Raw genomic sequence first — 9,892 nt, 5'->3', positions numbered from 1 at the left:
TATGAAAAATCCTAAAGGCCCAGAACTACAGTCAGGAGGCATGTAGTTGGAGCAAATCCTAGCTTCAGCTTTCAAGATAAGGTATGGCATAGATTATCTATGATCTGAGGGCTAGCCCAGGGCTGCTCCTACCTGGCTCAGTGTGCTCTGGAGGGGCTGGCTGGGGCATGAGGGTGCTATAGTGTGTGGCTAGCCAGTAGGCAGGCCCTGCACTAAAGCACCCTCATGCCCCAGCCAGCCCTGTTAGGGTCTACATGTGCACTGCTGCACACTAAAGAATTTCACTGCTGTATAGTACTTGTACCAACCCACAGTGGAGTTAATTAGTTTCTGACGGCTTAATTGTGCCACGTGTGTAGGTGCTGAGACTTTAGTGCACAACTAATTAGACTGCTCTGCAGTAAATGTCTTGTGTAGATGCACTCACAGGCCTCTGCCCTGCCACCTCTGCTCCTGCCACCACCACCCCTTACCCTTATGGCTCTGGCTCAAGTTCCAGCCTGGGACACAGAGCACACAGTGACACCAGCTCTGCCAGCCCAGGCAGCTTGCAGTGGTAGCAGCTTTGATCCTGGCCAGGGTTGAGGCTGGGACTGGGGATATAACTGCTGCTGCTGCTGCTGCTGCTGCTGCTGCCGCTGCCACTGCCACTGCCACTGCTGCTGCTTGGCTAGGTGGAGCCACCATGTACTCCCTGCCCTGGGCTTGAGTGGGGCTACGGCCAAGGCTAGAGCCAAAAGTGGATCTGCAACTAAGGGAGGAATGGCAGGGCAAGTGGTAGGGGAGACAAGTTAGACTAGAGGGAGGAACAGGCAATAGGTGTGGTATATGTAACATACCTTTAAGAAGCCAGCAGTGGGATGACCCAGGAAAAACCCTGTCTTTGCAACCTATCAGTTCTGGCAACTTAGCTACAATGAGGCTGCAGGCATAGATGATTTTGTTACAGAGTTCAGAAGTAGAGCACAGTATTGTTAGTTTGGATCTGCTGAGAATGTTATGTTTAGGGACAAAATTGTCTTCAGCATAACTGTGAACTCAAAGCCTTCTGGAAAATCCCTCCCTCACCCTGGCACAGGCTGTGGATATCTGCAGGGCAAAGACTCTCACAAGTGCTCAGGTTTTGAGTTATGTCTGCAGAAGCAAGCTTGCATGCAACTGAGCAACGGCAAAACAAGCCATCAGTGAAGTTTGCTCCACAGGAGGGCAATCAAGCTAACAAAGGCAGAGCTTGCAGAAGATGTGGAAACACACACAAGTCTGGGTCCTGCCCAGCTTTTAAAGAAACTTGTTACAAATGCTCTGGAGTGAATCACTTTGCAAAAGTGTGCATGTCAAAGGGAGAGGCTCCAATATCTGCAAAAGGAGTCAGCACCTGTATGTCGGCACAATGTTTGCTAGGTAGTATTCACAGACCTTTCATAACCAGAATGCCTGGCATAGCACAGTCATGATTGCTGACTTGCCAGTTCATTTTAAGTTAGATACTAGAGCAGAAGCAAGCACTATCCCAGTAGATGTAGCAAAGGCTTTGCAAGGCAAAGTATGCAAGACTCCGGCTCATTGGTTTCATTTGGCAGTGCATGCATCAAACCACAAGGTGCAATCATTGCACACTGCAAATCTGGTGCTAATGAATCTGATTTAACTTTTTATATAACAGCCAATAGTGACCCACCAGTATGCACCACCTTAGGCCTTATCAGAAGAGTCCGTGAAATGGCCCTGACAATACCTACAACCAAGGCAGATCTTCTCAAATTATAACCCAATGTTTTTGGAAGCTTGGGCCAATTTCCCAGTACCTATCACATCTAGTTGACCTGGCAGTACTGCCAGTTGTGCATGGGTGTAGAAAAATTCCCTTTTCAACCCTAGCCATACTGAAGACCACCCTCAAAACAATGGAAGATATTAGTCATTATGAAAGTGACTAAGCCAACACCCCTAGGACAATAGCCTTGCAATCACACAAAAGGATGGTTCACTACAACTTTGTCTAGACCAGGCTTGTCCAACATACAGCCCGCGGGCCGCCATGCGGCCCGCTAAGGCATTTTCTGTGGCCCGCACTGCTGTGATGGGAAACAAAAGTAAACACGGTTTACTTTCGTTCCCACCCCTTGTCCCTCTCCCAGCCCCTCAGCAGCTTCTAATGGCTGCTGAAGGGCTGGGGAAGGGACAAGGTTCTCACACACACCGCATTAGCTTGATGTTGCCAACACGGTGTGTGTGGGAAAAGGAGTGCAGACCCAGCCCCCCTCCTCCCATCACCAGCACCATGTGAGGAAACTATCGCTTCCCAGCCCAAGAGACTTGCCGCTCCCTGCCTGCAGGCAAGAGGCAGACCGGCTTGGCGGCCCGGCCCCAGGTTGCTGGCGGAAGCAGAGTGGCATGGGCAGGTGCCTCCTCCCGCCAGGCTGTCAGCATTGGCCGTGCCATGCGGGGTGCCCCCAGGCTCAGGTGGAGCCTGAGCTTGCTGCGCCCCCAGGTGCTGCACGGCCCCGGCCCTGGCTCCCTCTAGCCTGGCACAGTGCTGCAATGCGGACCCGTGGAGGCGGTGCGGTTACTAGGCTTGCCCTCATCATCTGTCTCTGCCACCTCCTGCCTGGCCGGGGTGCTACAGATAAGGCCGGGCCGAGCCGGGCTGGGACTGGGGTTGGGGCGGGAAGACGGTGCCTCCCCCAGGGCCGGGCTGGTGACTATGGGCTCCTGGCACCTGTGTGTGTGGGGGGGGTCCCTGTCTTTCACAGGGAAGGGAGGCTCAGCTCTGACCCCATCTCCTGGGGCTGAGGTTTTAACCTCAAAGCCTGGTCTTCCCTCCTGGGAACCGGCTGTGCCCACGTCCCAGAAGCCAGATGCTGGAGCATTACAAAGGAAGGCAAAAACCTCCACAGTCTGCTTTAATCTGACCATGGGTAAAATTTGTTCCTGACCCCAAATTTGGCAATCAGTGGGACCCCGAGCAGAGGGGCACAAACAGGGCTCAACAGTGTTTTTTGGGCAATGCCAAAAACACCCGCAACATTGACCTGTAAAATGGTGGCGTGCCAGTGGCAGACAGCAGGGGAGGCACAAGGGGCTCTATCCTTGTTGTGGCTGCACAGCCCTGGCCCTTCCCCTGAAGTCTTCCCTGAGGCACAAGTGCCAAGCAAAATGTCTTTGCGTGCAATGCTCTGGCACCCATGGAAGGGGTTGCCTACCTCTGGACATAATCCTCTAGCCAAAAACCTCTGGATTTGGTCCCAGAAAGAGCATAGGCACACCCCAGTCAAAGTCCCTAGCCTCAGCTGTAGCCAACACCCAGTATCTCTGAGGAAGACTTAAAAACACCCTGACACATATAGCAGAAAGGAGAAGGGTGGTGGTAGGGGCAACCAGAAAAGCCCAGAAGCATGAGAAGTACCCATAGTAGATCAGGGGTAGGCAAAATATGGCCCACGAGCTGTATCCAGCCTACAAATTGATCCTATCTGGCTCACCACTGGGAGCCTGAGGAGCAAGGGTTGTGCCCTGTGTTGCTCTTCTCTGCCTCAAATAATTGCCCACCCCGGTCTAGATCAGTGGTTCTCAACCTTTCTTGTACCAGGACCCCTTTGTAAACATAGATGGTCAGTCCTGACCCAGTGTCCCTCACTGCACCTACCTCCAGACCCCAGTGCCCCAGTGTATGGGGCATGGGGGGCCCCAAGTAGCGCCTTGCAGGCTGGAACTGTGCCAGCCCACAAGAGAAAAGCCACAGTTACATGTTTTTCTCCTTTAAAGGTGAACCCATTTTTAAAGTTTGCTCATGACCCTTTCATATATTCTTGAGACCTACTTTTGCGTCGCGACCCATGTTTTGAGAAACGCTGGCCTAGATCATGCCCAACCAGTGCTGTCCGACATCTTTTTGAACACCCCAGATGATGGAGAGTCCACAACTTCCCTAGGCAGTCTGTTCCACTCCCTCGCTGTTCTAACCTGGTACTGGAAATACAGCAAAGTTTTCAGGCTCTGTTCTGTGCCTTGTCAGTTAACACATGGACCAAAAGAAGAGGGGAAGAGGTTTTCTCTTTAATTTCTACCTCCTCCCATTGGCAAGAAGCTGTTGGAAATTCCTTCCCAAGTTCTTGTTTGACTGATGCCTCATGGGGTCCAGGTCAGGTACTCCCATGGAACCAGTTGGCGCCCAGTCCCTTTCCACATCTGGCTTTGGCAATTTGCCTGAAGTTACGTGGTGAGTCTGTGGTAGAGCTGGAAATACAGTTCAGCTTGCCTGACTCCCAGTCTTGGTGCTGAATCCATAGGCTACAGTTGCATCAAGAGTAATGATTTATGGTCCTTTCTGATTGCTAAACTAATTTGCCACTCCCTGCTTTCCTGGGTGTGTTTGCACAGCAAGCTGCAGCCAGCACTGAGGAGTGATTAACTAGCTGTCTATTGCCTGTAAAACATGGTGTCCAGAAAAGAGAACAAACACAACAGTAGTTCATCTTTCTTCTGCTTCATGCTCTTCAGTAGAGTAGCTGTTGTACTATGAGATACGTTATCAGATCTTTGGATAAAGTACAAACGAGAGGCTTTTGCCAGATCAGCTGTTGTTTCCATTTCTCCCTTTTCTTTCTATTTCTCTGAGTTATAACACAGTAGGGCTGGCTGTGTTGTGGTTGCCACCAACCTGACCTTAGACCAGGTGACCTATTTTCAGCCTGGTGACTCAGCTAAGCTAGTCTCCAAGACTATTTTGGGAGAGTTATTTTAATCAATGCCTGGTCTGCTACTTTGCAGCTGGGTATGCCAATGAAAGTTCATCCCACTAGTCCAGCCTTGAGCACAGCAAGCCAAGCACAAGGCAGAGTGGTAAAGACCATAAGGGGTATACCAGCTTCGGAGCAATGATACCCTTTTCTTGGAGGCCCTCTGCCTCTTTAACCAGCATATAGTGTATTGCTGATAAAAGGGATAAGATGGGGTAACTCTGGATATGATGGCGATGAATGAAGAGGCATGTAAGCATCTTTCACTGGGCCAGGTAAATCTAAATTCTATCCCTGCTGGTCATTGGGGTCCCACCACCTTCATCCAGATGATGCTTCTGTTTCTCTTTGTGCGGAATTGGGGGTTTAACTTGTTACTACTTGTTAAAGATGTGTTACTAACAAGTTATTAATTCAATAAAAGTAAATCTTGAAGATTATTCTCAAAAATGCCCATATTTTGTTGCTTTGATTAGTTTCCACTCTGGCTGATACCTTTTCCACATTTGATCTGTTGACTTGCATTATGCTACTTTCATTCATTGAGAAGTGAGTAGAAGCGAAAGTGTTTATTTTAGTCAAGTGTTGGTATTATTTCTTTGTTGCTTTTTTATTGTTTTTATTTTGGATTTTAAACCACATTTCCAGACCCATTTCATTGTCATTTCCTGCAACTTCATTGGTGTCAAAAGTCATGTGACATCACTTCCCGATGTGATACCACTTCCTGTGAGGTCTTTGAATATGGCTCGCCGGCCCACTGGGTGATAAAGAATTGGTGATCTGGCCCCACATTCAAAAAGGTTGGACCCACAAGACCTCAACAAGAAAGTGTTGAGGTGGCACTTTTCAATCCCCACTGTAGAGGATGTGCAGAAGAGCTTGTCAGGTAAAAGGCTGTTCACCACTCATGATGAAAAGGCATGTTAGTGGCTGACACGCATTCCAGAGCCACACAGCTCGCTCCTCCTCCTGACACTGACCTTTTCCACTCAGAAAAAGTGATTCATGGTCTGACTGAAACAGAGCCACTCAGTGACCAGTTGCTTCAGCAGTTACAGGAGCACACAAAGTCTGACAAGGAACTACAAGCCCTTAGAGCTCAGCATCTTAATGGGTGGCCAAGCAGGCAAAAAAAATTAGACTTGAACTGAAGCCTTACTGGCCTCTCAGAGACCAAATCCAGATTCAGGATGATTTGCTCATGATCGGGCTGAAGATAATCATTCCACGTGGTGCAAGGACTAACATGTTGACATTGCTTCTCTCGCCTCATCAAGGTACGAGGGTCAAAAATGCAAGATCGACAAATCATGTATTGGCCCAAGATGAATGACTACATCGAGCAATGGATTGCAAATTGCACCCTTTGTCAAGAGCTCCAACCCAATGTTCAGGAAGAGCCCATGATTTCACATGAGGTCCCAGACCTGCTTTGGCTAAAACTGGCAGTGGACATTTTTGACCTATGTGGACAGTCTTATTGGATCATAGTCGATTACTATTCCAAGTACCCTGAAGTTTTGCACTTGCCAGGCAAGACAGCTGGCATGGTCATGGCCAAAATGAAGTCGGTGTTTGCTCGCCATGGCATACCTAAAGAACTTGTCTGTGATCATGTGCCATTTGCAAGTCACATGATGAAACAATTTGCAACTGACTGGGGCATAACCATCACCCATTCTAGCCCAGAATACCCACAATCCAATGGTCAGGCTGAATGCACAATTCAGACCATCAAGTCAATGTTTAAGAAGACTTTGCAGGACAGCTCTGATCTATATCTGGCTTTACTTAATCTGAGGGATATGCCCATTACCGGTCTTGAATGTGCTCCAGAGCAGCTTCTGATGGGGAGACTTTTGTGCGGTACCCTCCCTGCTATAATGGTGGTGCTAACTCTTAAACTACCGTCAAATGCCTCCCACAAGTTGCAGAACCTTCAAAGGCACCAAAAGGAGCAGTATGACCACAGGCTGCATTCCTGCCTCTACGAGAGGTGGAAAAAGTAAGGATGCAAACAAATAAAGGCTGGGTACTAGCATCTGTTTTGGAAAAAAGGAATAAGCTGCATTCCTGCATTGTAAAACCCCCCAGCGGTAATGTCTACAGGAGAAACAGAAGACACTTAAGAAAGGATTACTCATCAGGACCAGAAGAGCTGTTGATGTACCTCAAGAGACGGCAGCAGAACAAACTTCAGAAGAACTAGACCACCACGAGCAAGAGTTTCTATTCTCACCATATATTTTATCTATAGCTTTATGCATTTAACTATAAACACTGAGTACGTTCCGTTCCATATGGAGTATATGCGATTATTAATATACAACCCTTGTAAATATAATCAGCTCATTAAAATGTTTTGAACTCTGTTAAAAAGTATTCAAAATTGTATTAACGTATTATTTAAAATACAACCCAGTTTTCAGGTCCTGTAGAAATAACATCCTATATCTATCAGTGTTCCTCTTAAATGTTAAAAAGAACAAATTGTAAAGCAGGGTTCATTTCTTCCTGGTCTTAATTATAGACAAGAGGAAGAATATCTCCCTCACTGAAAAATGCAGGTGCTAAACTTAACCAGCATACTATTTTATTCTTGAAAAGCAATCTATATACTGATTTGAAAAAGGGAAAGCATATGCCTACATTACACACAGTTTAACACTCATGATTATAAAAACTGTAACTACTTTTTATCTTGAAGACATAAAAATAAGAAAAGGTAGTTAGTACTTGTCTTATCTTAATTGGCATGTGCCTTCTTTGATATGTTTTGCAAGCTTTATCCTTGAGCAACAGGCAGAGGTTTTTCTTAACTCATTCACTCGTACCGGTATGTAAAAGTTAACATTTTTTTTTCACAGCAAACATTCAATAGCTTCATACCTCCATTCTCGCTATGTACTCTGTCAGTTTTGTTATAAAACAAAAAATGCATGAAAGATTCATTTCAATATACAGTTGTTGACAGCTATGAAGTGCTCTAACTTTCAAATACGGGTAAATATACTGGGTCAGGCTTTCCCCACCCACTGCTACTTTAACCATGGTAGGAAAACTAGGAGTGTAAAGGCAGCTTTAAGCACCCTTGGCTATGTCCAGACGAGCGTGGATGTGCAGTATGTGGTTTGCGCCACACACCGCATATGGATATGTTCCCCAGACTGCTATCCTGCAGCGCTGTGGGAGGGGGTTGACCCCAGGACATCCTGAAGTAAAAAAAACCCATACTGAAGAAAAGTGGGGTAGCGCATGTGGCAGCGGCGCATGCCACACAAAACTAGAGCGTGGCCAGCCAGAGCCACGCTCCGGCTGCCAGTCAAGCTTCCTGTCATGGCTTCAGACCCAGGAGGCCCCTCAGGTAAGGCTGCTAGAGCCATTATAGTTGCTGGCCCCAGTCTTCCCTATGCAACCCAGGGTAGAGATCCCGTGCCTAAAAAAACAGTGGGGCAGTGACCATGGAAGCAGCATGCACTACCTGAAACTGGAGTCTGGCTGGCCAGAACCACACTGTGGCTGCTGGCCAGGCTCCCTGCTGCAGGATGACCATGGCTGCAGCCCCTGGAGGTGCCTAGGACCTCCGGTAAAGCTGCTGGAGCCAGCTCAGGTACTGACCCCAGCTTCCCCCACCCCACCCAGAATGCATGGGCATGGGTATTCCCCAGGGACAAGTAGCAGTGGCACATATCTGCTGTTTGTCACCAGGGAAATGCACATTCCTGCTTGTGGGGATATGCCCACACAAGCCAAAAGCCAGGAGAACCACTATTCGCACAATAGAATTCATTGAATTAATAGAATTCATTGAATGTTTCCCAAAGGAAATATGTCCTGTCCCAGAGAACGATACTCCAGGTTGACACCTGGAAGATCTCCCCTGTAAGTGTTTGTCTCATAAAAGTAAATGAACAATAACATCTGTATGCCGCTCTACTCTCCTCTCTCCCTGCCTCTTTACTAGGCTAGAAACTCCCCTGTTTGGGGACCCAGCAGGGAGTTTTGCTCTGCTTCTCCCTCAGCTTTGTTCCCAGAGACTCAGAGCAGAGCAGGGGACACTACTCCCCTCCTCTTCCCCAGACCAGGGATTCCCAATCTGGGGAAGGCAGGGGAGTCTTTTGCCACTTCTTTATTTCTGTCTGAGAGACCATGGGAATTTCTCAGAAACTTCCACCACTAGCTAGGAATGCTTGTTCATACCCTATAACAGCATTTGAGCTACATTTACATGTCCTTCTTATGGCCCCAAGAAGCTATAATAACAGCAGGCTGTCTCCAAAGCCTCTGAGCATACTGCCTTCAGAAAATGACAGAAGAGCTAAGGATCTTCATAGGGGCATAAGATAGGATTTCAAATCTTCCTGAGTCTGAGATCTTGCTAGAGACATCAGGAGGAATTCACAGAAGTTTTCTGCATGTGGCTCACCTGTACTTTCCCAGTGGAGGACCTGGCTCTTTCTATAAGTTTGTGGAGACCTAATGTCTACTATATTCTGCTTAATGAGGAGCATACAATACAGTGCATAGTAGCACTGATACTGGCACAATGTTTGGCATACAGTTTTACACAGTTAAGGCATTTTCTTTAATTTTTTAAATAGATAATTTTTTCAGCAAGAGCTACATGATAGCATTAATACTGCTTTTGTGATTTGATCCAAAATTGCCCCATTTCACTGATTTGCAAATAAATGGTTTGAAAAATTCACAATGCTCTTGAATAGAAATTTGGCTCAATGAACATTAAAAATGGAGGTTCAGCTCCTCAGACTCTCTGTGTTTGTTTGTACACTGCTCAAACTCACTCTACTGATCAGTATGGGAGGAAGTCCAGGTAGCTAGCTGTCATGGGAATATGTCCAAACTGGGATGGGAATTTTGGAGAACATTCAAGCTACAATAATGAGCCTTTCTTAAGAGACATAGGCAGGGACCAGCAACCTACAGCTCGTGGAAACTCTGGGGCTTCAGTGGCGTGGACTTCGGTTGTGGCTGGGCAGCTGGTGTCTTCACCCATGTTGAGCTGTGGCCAGGTTGCACAGAGAAGTGGCAGCCAGGTCCTAGTGCTTTGGATCTGAGCTGGGTGATTCTGGTCTGACACCATAAAATGTTACCAAAGGCTGACTGACATAGGGGATGAAGCATTTAAA

The sequence above is a fragment of the Crocodylus siamensis genome, chromosome 3 (assembly GCF_052110815.1).
Source record: "Crocodylus siamensis isolate JL-2025a chromosome 3, ASM5211081v1, whole genome shotgun sequence".
Lineage (NCBI taxonomy): Eukaryota > Metazoa > Chordata > Crocodylia > Crocodylidae > Crocodylus > Crocodylus siamensis.
This window is presented reverse-complemented; position numbering follows the sequence as displayed.